This window comes from Cavia porcellus, unplaced genomic scaffold, assembly GCF_034190915.1.
Source record: "Cavia porcellus strain 051 isolate PalLab524CR breed Dunkin Hartley unplaced genomic scaffold, mCavPor4.1 scaffold_17, whole genome shotgun sequence".
NCBI lineage: Eukaryota > Metazoa > Chordata > Mammalia > Rodentia > Caviidae > Cavia > Cavia porcellus.
In genome coordinates this window covers 48,668,354-48,677,803 of record NW_026947500.1, presented here as the reverse complement: position 1 = coordinate 48,677,803, position 9,450 = coordinate 48,668,354, and the positions used below count along the sequence as shown (strand labels likewise).

Genomic DNA, 9,450 nt, shown 5'->3' with positions numbered 1-9,450 from the left:
GAAATGGCTAACTTAATATATCTTGCTATCTTTGAAACAGAACAAAACCCAACTGAACAAAACAATGAAAACAATACAGGACTTCAGAAAATACAATAGGTAATCAACAATGGCCACCACCCTCAGAAGGAGACCTCACTAGATGCCACACTGCACACCACTACCTTCTGAACAGATGATCAGACCACTGGCCCTGGAACTGCAAGGTCAGTGAAACAGCAAAAAATCACAGGCATCAAACTGAATTTCACCTCATTAGCTATCTCAGCCTGTGTTTCTCTGGATCAGTTGGTTGCTTACAGTGCGTATGTATGTGTGTGTGTGGAGGGGTCTTCTTGGCTGCCAGCCCACAAACTGGAAGAGGCTGGATTGTCTCTATTTTCCTGTTGGCATATGGTACTGGTTCACAGGTGGGACTTGCTTCTTGGTGTCTCTTTGTTCTTTACCCTGACAGTCCGTGAATTTTGCTGGCTCTTGGAGAAAGGCTTGGGCCTGGTTGTTCCCTCTCCAGAAGCAACCTGAACATGGTGCTGGTTTGCAGAGTAGGAATTGATTTTTGGTGAGTCCTTGTTCTTACTCCCCACAGTCTGAGAATGGTGCTAACTCATGGGGACTGGTCTATGACATTGGGACAATAGAAGGACATCCACACAGTAAAAAGAATCTAAATAGTTGCATGCAGAAATCCTCCAGTCTAGGTCACTCCCATGAGGAGAATGCACAGCTTGTGCTCATGATGGTCCTGTAGTGCAGAAGTTTGCAGATGGCCACATAGCCATCATAGGCCATCACTCTCAGCTGGACAACTTCAGTAGCACCAAAAATGTGTTCTTCATAGACCTAAGCCATACAGCCATTAAAGGAAATGACTTTATTCTCATGAAGGGAGTCCTTGATCAGCTTCACAACTGAAGAATAATAAATTGTGTCTATCAACGAAAGGTGATATATGGCCTGAAGAAATATATGGGTGAGCTCAGAGCCTGGCTGCTGAAAATGGTGACCACTGTGAGCAGGTTGCCAGAGAGTGTTAGCATGTACAGAACCAGAAATACCACGAAGATAACTTTCTGATTTTTAGGATTCAGTGTGAGGCCAATTAAAATTAAAATGAATTCAGTCACGTTTCTGTTATTCTCCATGCACTTTGTGTGGGTGATAAGAATTCCAGAAACAAATGTTTCACCTTTAGAAAAAGAAAATGGGAAAAATCATAAAAAATCAAATAGTCTAAAACTCTGCCTTCTCATTACCCTATCATTTCATAAGCTATTGCTTTTCTTTCCAAAATTCTTTACAAATAGGATGCTCAAAACTTTTCTTGACTCTTGTTTTTTATTTTCATGCTTTCAAAAAATACTACAAAAATAGGAAATCCAAGAGAAATGGATTTCACCTCTTAGGATCAAATGATTAAATGAAATATTTCATTAGAACAGCAGTATGTTGGAATAATAATTAGAAGTAATAATCTTGGATATTAACATCACTTTGTGAATCATCTCTATAAACTATAACTATATATATATGTATATATATATATATATGAGGTGACAGTTCAGTGACAATGGTTGTAAAATTAATCTTTGAGGGTTATAGATATTGTGGGCATATTTTAATAATAAAATTCAAAAGCAGAGTCTTCATAATTTTCCATAAGTTTTGTTCCACCTACATTAAAACACATGTGAAATATTGCCTTTTCCTTCTTATCCTCACCAAGTAGATAGAACTAGCGAACACTGCATTTCATGACTTTAGTCAAAAAAAGGCAGATAATCACCACATGTTGTTCTCTCTCATATGTGGAAGCTCAAAACCATCAATCTGAAAATGTGGAATAGTGATCACCTGATGCAAGATTGAGTTGGGAGGCAGCGAAAGGGAGGCTGGGTAACAGTTACTAAAATAGAGATGCAAGACATTCTGATGTTCCAAAGAACAGTAAAAAGACTATCTTACTAACAGCAAGCTGTTACTTGTTTTGTGAACATCCATATTAGAGAAGCTCAAAGGTTCCAAACATGAAGAGAAAATAAGAAACTGCTATCACTCTGACTGAATCAGTGCCTACTGCATGCATATGTTGAATTACCACTTGTAACTCACTAGTCTGCACAAATGTTACATAACAATAAAAAATAAAAGGAAAAATACCAATACTAGATAGCCATTAAAAGAATATATTATAAATTTTACTAGTAAATTTATTAAAATGTTTAAAGCAGTTTTGTCAGGATATGATATTAAGCATGATAGTTCCTGTTTTGGTTTTTTTGTTTTGTTTTGTTTTGTTTTGGTTTGGTTTGGTTTTCTAGGTTCTCTAGTTTGCCTTGTAGATTTTATTAGAAAGAAATATTGAATTTCCACCATTTTCTTGGTAGGCTAAAACTGAAAACGATTAAGTAGAATATGCAAGACAATGAATATTATGTTTCATTGACACCCTAGGAAATATTATCAGAATATAATTAAAGTAGTGCTGTAATGTGCTCAGGATTTGTTGCTCGCAGCTCATCAAATGAACATAGGATGAGGTTCTGAACCAGCACTAGATGTTCAAGGAAGATCAAGGCAGTCAATGACTCTGTCACTAGAGTCCTATAGACCATCCTGTCACTTTGAATACATCAGTTGGGGACCATCAATCTCTGATTTTAAAACGCATTAGTCAACAATGTATATGCACACTCATTTAATCAAATCTGAATACTCTGACAGAATCCTTTTCATACAAAATCTATTTTCATTTACTTGATGAATACATGGATGACTTAATTGAACATCAAAATAGTATTAAATATTAAATGTTGCCATCATTAATTCTTACATTTTCCTGGACCTCATCTTCCTTTTATGCACTGTGATATGTTCTCAAAATATAAATGTCAAGAAAAATAGCATGAAATGCCCCTGTTACACATGGACAAGTGTGGTATTTTTTATGCCTTTTTCTAATTTACAGAGTTCACATTAATAATTCTATTATAAGAAAGACATATAATTTCTGTTTCCTCTTGAAGGCCTATATTAAAATCATGAATGTTCCTATTCATCAAAATATGTGAGACAACAAATATGGACTTTCTTGCTTTGACACATAGGGAAATATTTTCTGAATGTAACTAAAATAGTACTGCAATGTGCTTAGGATACTGTTGTTAACAATTCATCAAATGAACATAGAGTGACACTGCTATGACTGTCCCACAGAACATCCTAAATATCATTTTTAGTTTACCAGTTAAAGATTATTATTCTCCAGTTTTAATGTGCAATTAGCCAATAATTTAAATGTATGATTGGTTAGTCAAATCTGAATATTCAACCAGAATCCACTTAATTCAAAATCTGTTTTCATTTACTTGATATAGTATACACATCATATGTAATTCAATTAAAACTTCATACTAGTATTGAAAACTAAATTTTGTCATTATGAATTCTCACATTAATAAGGACCTCAAATCCCTTTTATTTATTGTTAGGTGTTCTTAAAGCACAAATATAATAAAATGTAGCATGAATTGTCCCTGCATGTGTCTACAGGACACACAGTGAGGGCCACAGAAAAGAAGCCTATTCCAGATGATCCCACAAAGGCTTCATTGTGTATATTGTCTTAGAGCTCCCAGACCAGCATGTTGGCATAGCCCAGTGCACTGGAGAATCCTTCCAGGAGCAGGAACCCCAGATAATAAAATGGAGTGCATGGCTAATTGCCAATTCATCTCTAGAGAAGATGGCTCTTGGGAGAAGAAACAATGCACTAATATGTAACCATGGTAGAACTCCTTGTACAGTGGTTTTATATGTCTTTTTCATTTCATGTGTTTATAGGAATATATTTTGTTTTGTCTTTCTTTGTTTTGTTTCTTCCTCTAATAAGAAAGCATAGAAATACATTTAAAGAGTCATGTATGTGTAGAATCTATAAACAGTTTATGAGAACTGTTTTTCTAATGCATGATGAAATGAACAAATATGGATAACTGCATGTATGTTTAAATGTGTAGAATTGATAACTATATTACTAAGTTTTTGATGGATAGCTGAGCAGAACTTTTTGCAGTCTTGCTGTTTGAATTCCCACTTTATATGTTTCACTTTTGTATCTTGAACAACTATTTGTAAGAGGACAATATGTAATCATCAACTAATGATTTCTTACTGTTTATTTTTTCTTTGAAAGTATGTATTATTTCTTCCCACTTTTGTTTTGTATAGTATGTCTTTAAACAAAATTTTTAAAAAGACCAAGAATATACCCATTAGAGCACAAATCCTCTAATATTCATATTTTTTCATTAAGAATGACCCTATCCTCCATATGAGGGTTCTCATTTTTAGCTGAGAGGCAAGAATCCAAACAAAGTTACTCCCAGAGAAAACTTTCTTTCTTGTTTGAATTTTACATACTCAAGCACTTTCAAAGGAAAGTTTACCTATAACCTCTTCCTTATCCATTCATAATAATATGTACAGATTCATTTTCCACCACTTGTTTCTTATATAAGAATTTTTCTTTAGTGTATGCCAAATGCTCACCTTATAATAAATGGTTTATATGTTCAATTTCAGCTAATCCTTATAATATGGCTATGAAGTTGGTACTCTTTTATTTATACTTTAAAGAAAAGTAAATTGTGGCTAGGAGAAGTAAATAACTTGATCAAAATCATAATGATAATAAAAATAGAAGACCTTGTGTTCTGATCCAGGCTGTTTGTCTCCAGCTCTTCAGCATACACTCAGAACTTCCCATTACAGATCTTGTTTAGTTCTGGAGATCAGGAGTGCTAGTATTTAGACAAGTACACTAGTGCCTAACACCACTACCTGTGACCTCCATGGCATGCTATAAAGTATATTTTTGACATGCTATGAAATACATTCTGATATAAATGTAAACTACCATCAAACAAATCAAACGCTTATACTTTAGAAATTGTCATATAACATCCATTTTTAAAATTCATACATAATTTAAAGATGAAGATACTGAGGACCAGACAACAAAAGCCTGAGCAAAAAACCTTGTCAACTGGTGTCAGAGAACAAGATAACTGATATCTTCTAACACTTATCACCATGAAGTTTAACGCACTACAATATTTGTCTTTCACAGGAAACTTTAAAATGTGTATATGTAAGGAAAAACAACTGAAAGAAGACAGATAATTGATATTCACAATTATTGACATCTGTCTTGACACCCTGAAAAAGGGGACTGAGTCTGAATGGGAAGACTGATAAACTGAGTCACCACTAGGCCCAAGTTTCTCGCAACATGTTTGGTAAGAACAATATCTGGGCAAGTCTGATAAACTCAAAATAAACTGTCATCCTGAGCCTGGAGTTTAATAAGACTCCCAGCCGCTACAGAGCATACTCTCTCCTTATAGATCTTATACTTTCATGCATTTACCTTTTGGGTCTCAGTTTTAGAGTTGACAGATTCCTTTGAAATCTAAAATCCCGAGCTGACCAATCTTCAAGTCAGTGAAGCTCATATGCATCATCTCAGCTCTGCTGTCAACTTGCCTTTTTTATCTTCAATTACATCTCGTATTTCCTCCCACCAGAGAGGGTTTTTATCTCTTTTTCATTGCTGGAAATTATCAACATCAAAGGATTATTTAACAAACATGAATGACTCAATGTAAACCAATCTCCAACTACTTGAAACACCATATTCTATATTGTACTGTGCAGGAAACTTTCAGCATACTGTCTAGGTATCACAGCCTCTGCAAACTGAAAAATCTAAAATTTAACTCCAAATTCCATAAATCATATATCTTTTCCTGTGAAACTGTAAATATATTTATACTAACAATTTAGGAGAATGGATATAAGATATCCTAAAACATCTGAATATAGTCATTGATAAAGTATCAGAAATTAATGCTCAAATGATCTTATTTCCAAAACCTCAGGGGGAAATGTGGAACCAAAATTAGTTTTTCCAAAAGGTGAAATTATCTCTGAGATACTAGACAAACTCTTAGCTATGAACCTCTATGAAAATCAAAAAGAAAATTAAACTTGGTCCACATACAATGACACAGGATAAACATTTCCATTCCAAAAGTTGGAAAGAGGACATAGAGATCAATGAGACCAAATCAAGACTGAAACCTGGCAGGGCAAACATTAAATCTTATGGCTGTTTGTTTAGCACCCTGTGTGAGTTGTAACAAAACATGAAATCCAAAGACTTGTGCAGCCTCTGCCCATATAATATTGCTTATGGTTGTTAACTTCATTGCTTCACCCTTAGGATAAATTTGTTCAATCCTTACCTTGGCTTTCCTTCACATTCCAGGGTTCTCCATCTTTCTAGGAAATCAACTGCAGTTTTTGTTTCACTTTCACAGCCTCATACACAGCTCCTTTGGGAAACATTCTGTATGACCTCTTTGATGACTTTCTTCAGAAACATGCATGGGCTTTCAATCTGGGAAGCTGAGGCCACATGGTGAGTTCCAGCACACTGATGTGAGCATGGGGAGAGTTTAAGGTCATCTCTCACAACAGCTAAGTGACCAGCAAGCTACCAGACACACTGGATTAAGCTCAGTAAGTCTCCCTAGCCTAACTGGGCCATGCCCTGTGACCTTCTCTCAATCTGGAGAGCTGAGGCATGCAAGGTGAGTTCTAGTGCACATGGCATGGGCCTGGGGATACTTTAAGAACATCCCTCCCAGGAGTTAAGCAACACCCCAGATTTCAGACACATTGGATTAGGCTCAGCAGGTCTTACGGGCCTAACTGGACAAATCCCAGTGACTTTCTTTCAACCTGGTGAGCTGAGGCCACATGAGGTGAGTTCCAGCACACCAGTGCAGGCCCAGGGAGAGTTTAAGATCATCAAATAAGTGCCTATCCAGCTTTCAGATGCACTGGACTTGGGAGGCTGGGGAGGTTTGGGGGGCCCAACTAGAACACAATCAGCAACCTTTCTTGAATCAGGGGAGCTGAGGGAATGCAAAGTGAGTTTCAGCACATTAACACTAGCCTAGGGAAAGCTTTGAACCATCCCCCACAGTATTTAGGAGCCCATGCAGCTTCCTGGAACACCGCAGGTGACACAGGAGGTCCTGTGGACCTGACTGGACCATGTTCAGCAACTTCCATCCAGTCCCAGGAGCCGAGGGCATCAGAAGCAATTTCCAGCACACCCAGGAGAAGCCTTGGAACATCGCTTGAAAACACAAAAATATAGGAAAATGACAAGATGAAAGGCCAAAAAGCAATCTCAAAACTCCATCCCATCCCAAGAAAGCCTAGGAGCCTTCTACTTAGAAGAAAATATAAGCCATACACTTGAAATGTCTGAAATAATAGCAACTGAAATAAAGAAGCTATAAAATAATTCAAATTAGAAATAATCTCCCAGTAAAAGAAGAAATGATAAAAGTAATCAAAGAGATGCAGAACACATCTAAAGAAGACATAGTTAAAAATATTAGAGGAATAATGCAAAAAGATAGAATACCTGGACGAACAATATAAGAAACAAACAGAATACATGAAGCTGACTCAAAGAGATATACAGGAAATCGAAAATTCCAATGAAAGTTGTCAAAACCACTACAACAAAAGTAAATGTAGAGAAGAAGACAATTTGCCTGCCCTCTTGGTAAGCGACCCTGGGGCCAGCTGGAAGGAGAACCAAAAGCAACCAAGACCCGGCCATATAGACCATATACTAACCTACAGAAGATATTTAAGTAAATGCAAAAGAATTGAAATTATCCCATGCACGTTATCAGGTCATGCCTCCAAGAAGCTAGAAATTATAAAGGAAACTGCAAAAAACCCACAAGCACATGGAAATTGAATAATACACTCTTGAACATTCAGTGGGTCACAGAAAAAAAAGAAATTAATCAATGCCTACAATCAAACAAAAATGCAAATGCAACATACTGGAATCTATGGGATGCAATGAAATTGGTCCTCAGAGGAAAATTTTTTGCACTGAGTTCCCACATCAGGAAAACAGAACAAACAAAAATAAACAACCTGTGCTACACCTCAATATCTAGAAAAAGAAGAGGAAGTCAAGCCCAAAACCAAAAGAAGGGAGGAAATTATAAAACTCAGAGCAGAAATTAATGCAATAGCGACTAAGAAAATAAGCCAAAGAGTCAATTAATCAAAAAGCTGATTTTTTGACAGACTAAATAAAATTGATAAGCCCCTAGCCAACCTTATTTTAAAAAGGGAAGAAAAAGCTCAAATTCACGCAATAAGGAATGAAAAAGGTGAAATCACTACAGACTTTCTGGAAATACAAAAGATCTTCAACACCTATTTCAAAAACCTTTATTCTCATAGGTTTGATAACACAGAAGAAATGGACAGATTTGTAGAAACATAGGAACTACCAATGATGGGTCAAGAAGATGTAAAAACTGCTGAATAACCCAATTTTTATTAATGAAGTTGAAAATGTAATTAAGTCCTTACCTATAAAGAAAAGCGTAGGCCCAGTGGATTCACTGTGGAATTCTACAAGAAATACAAGGAAGACAATGTCAACACTCCTCAAACTCTTCAATGAAATCAAAATTGAAGCAATTCTTCCTAAGTCATTCCTGAAAACAAATATTGCTCTAGTACCAAAACATGAGAAAGACTGAACTGAAAAAGAAAACTACAGGCCAGTCTCCCTAATGAACATAGATGCAAAAATTCTCAATAAAATATTGGCAACAAGGATGTAGCAAATCATCAAGAAGATTATACATCATGACCAAGTGGGATTCATCCCAGGCATACAGAATTGGCTCAATATACGTAAATCAATAAATGTAATCCACCAAATCAACAGACCCAAATATAAGAATCACATGATCATTTCTATAGATGCATAAAAAGCTTTTGATAAGGTCCAACACTCATTCATGATAAGAACTCAAATTGTAATAGCTGGTCTATACCACAATATGATAAAGACCATCTATGACAAAACAACAGCCAGCATCATATTAAATGACCCAAAACTGAAAGTCTTTACGTTAAAATCAGGCCTAAGACAAGGAGGTCCCTTATCACTGCTCCTATTCAACACAGAGAGAAATAAAAGGATTAAGATAGGAAAAGAGGAAGTTAAATTACCATTATTTGCAGATGTCATGATACTCTACACTGAAGACCCTAAAAACTCCATTGAATAACTCCTAGATATAATAAATAAATTCAGCAATGTAGCTGGGTACAAAGCCAATACTCAAAACTCGATAGCATTCCTACACACTAAAAACAAAATTGCTGAGAGAAAAATAAGAAAAGCCACACCCTTCACACTAGCATCCAAAAGACTGAAGTACTTAGGAATTAATCTCACAAAAGAAGTAAAAGATTTATACATGGACAATTATAAAACCCTGAAAAAAGAAATTGAAGAGGATCTCAGAAAAGAGATGGGCATCCCTTGTT

General features: G+C 35.9%; 1 pseudogene; it reads right to left on the bottom strand.

The window, feature by feature from the left end:
- Window positions 1-604: 604 nt before the first annotated feature.
- On the bottom strand, window positions 605-7,205 carry LOC134471106 (olfactory receptor 4C12-like; annotated as a pseudogene).
- Between the last annotated feature and the right edge of the window lie 2,245 nt (window positions 7,206-9,450).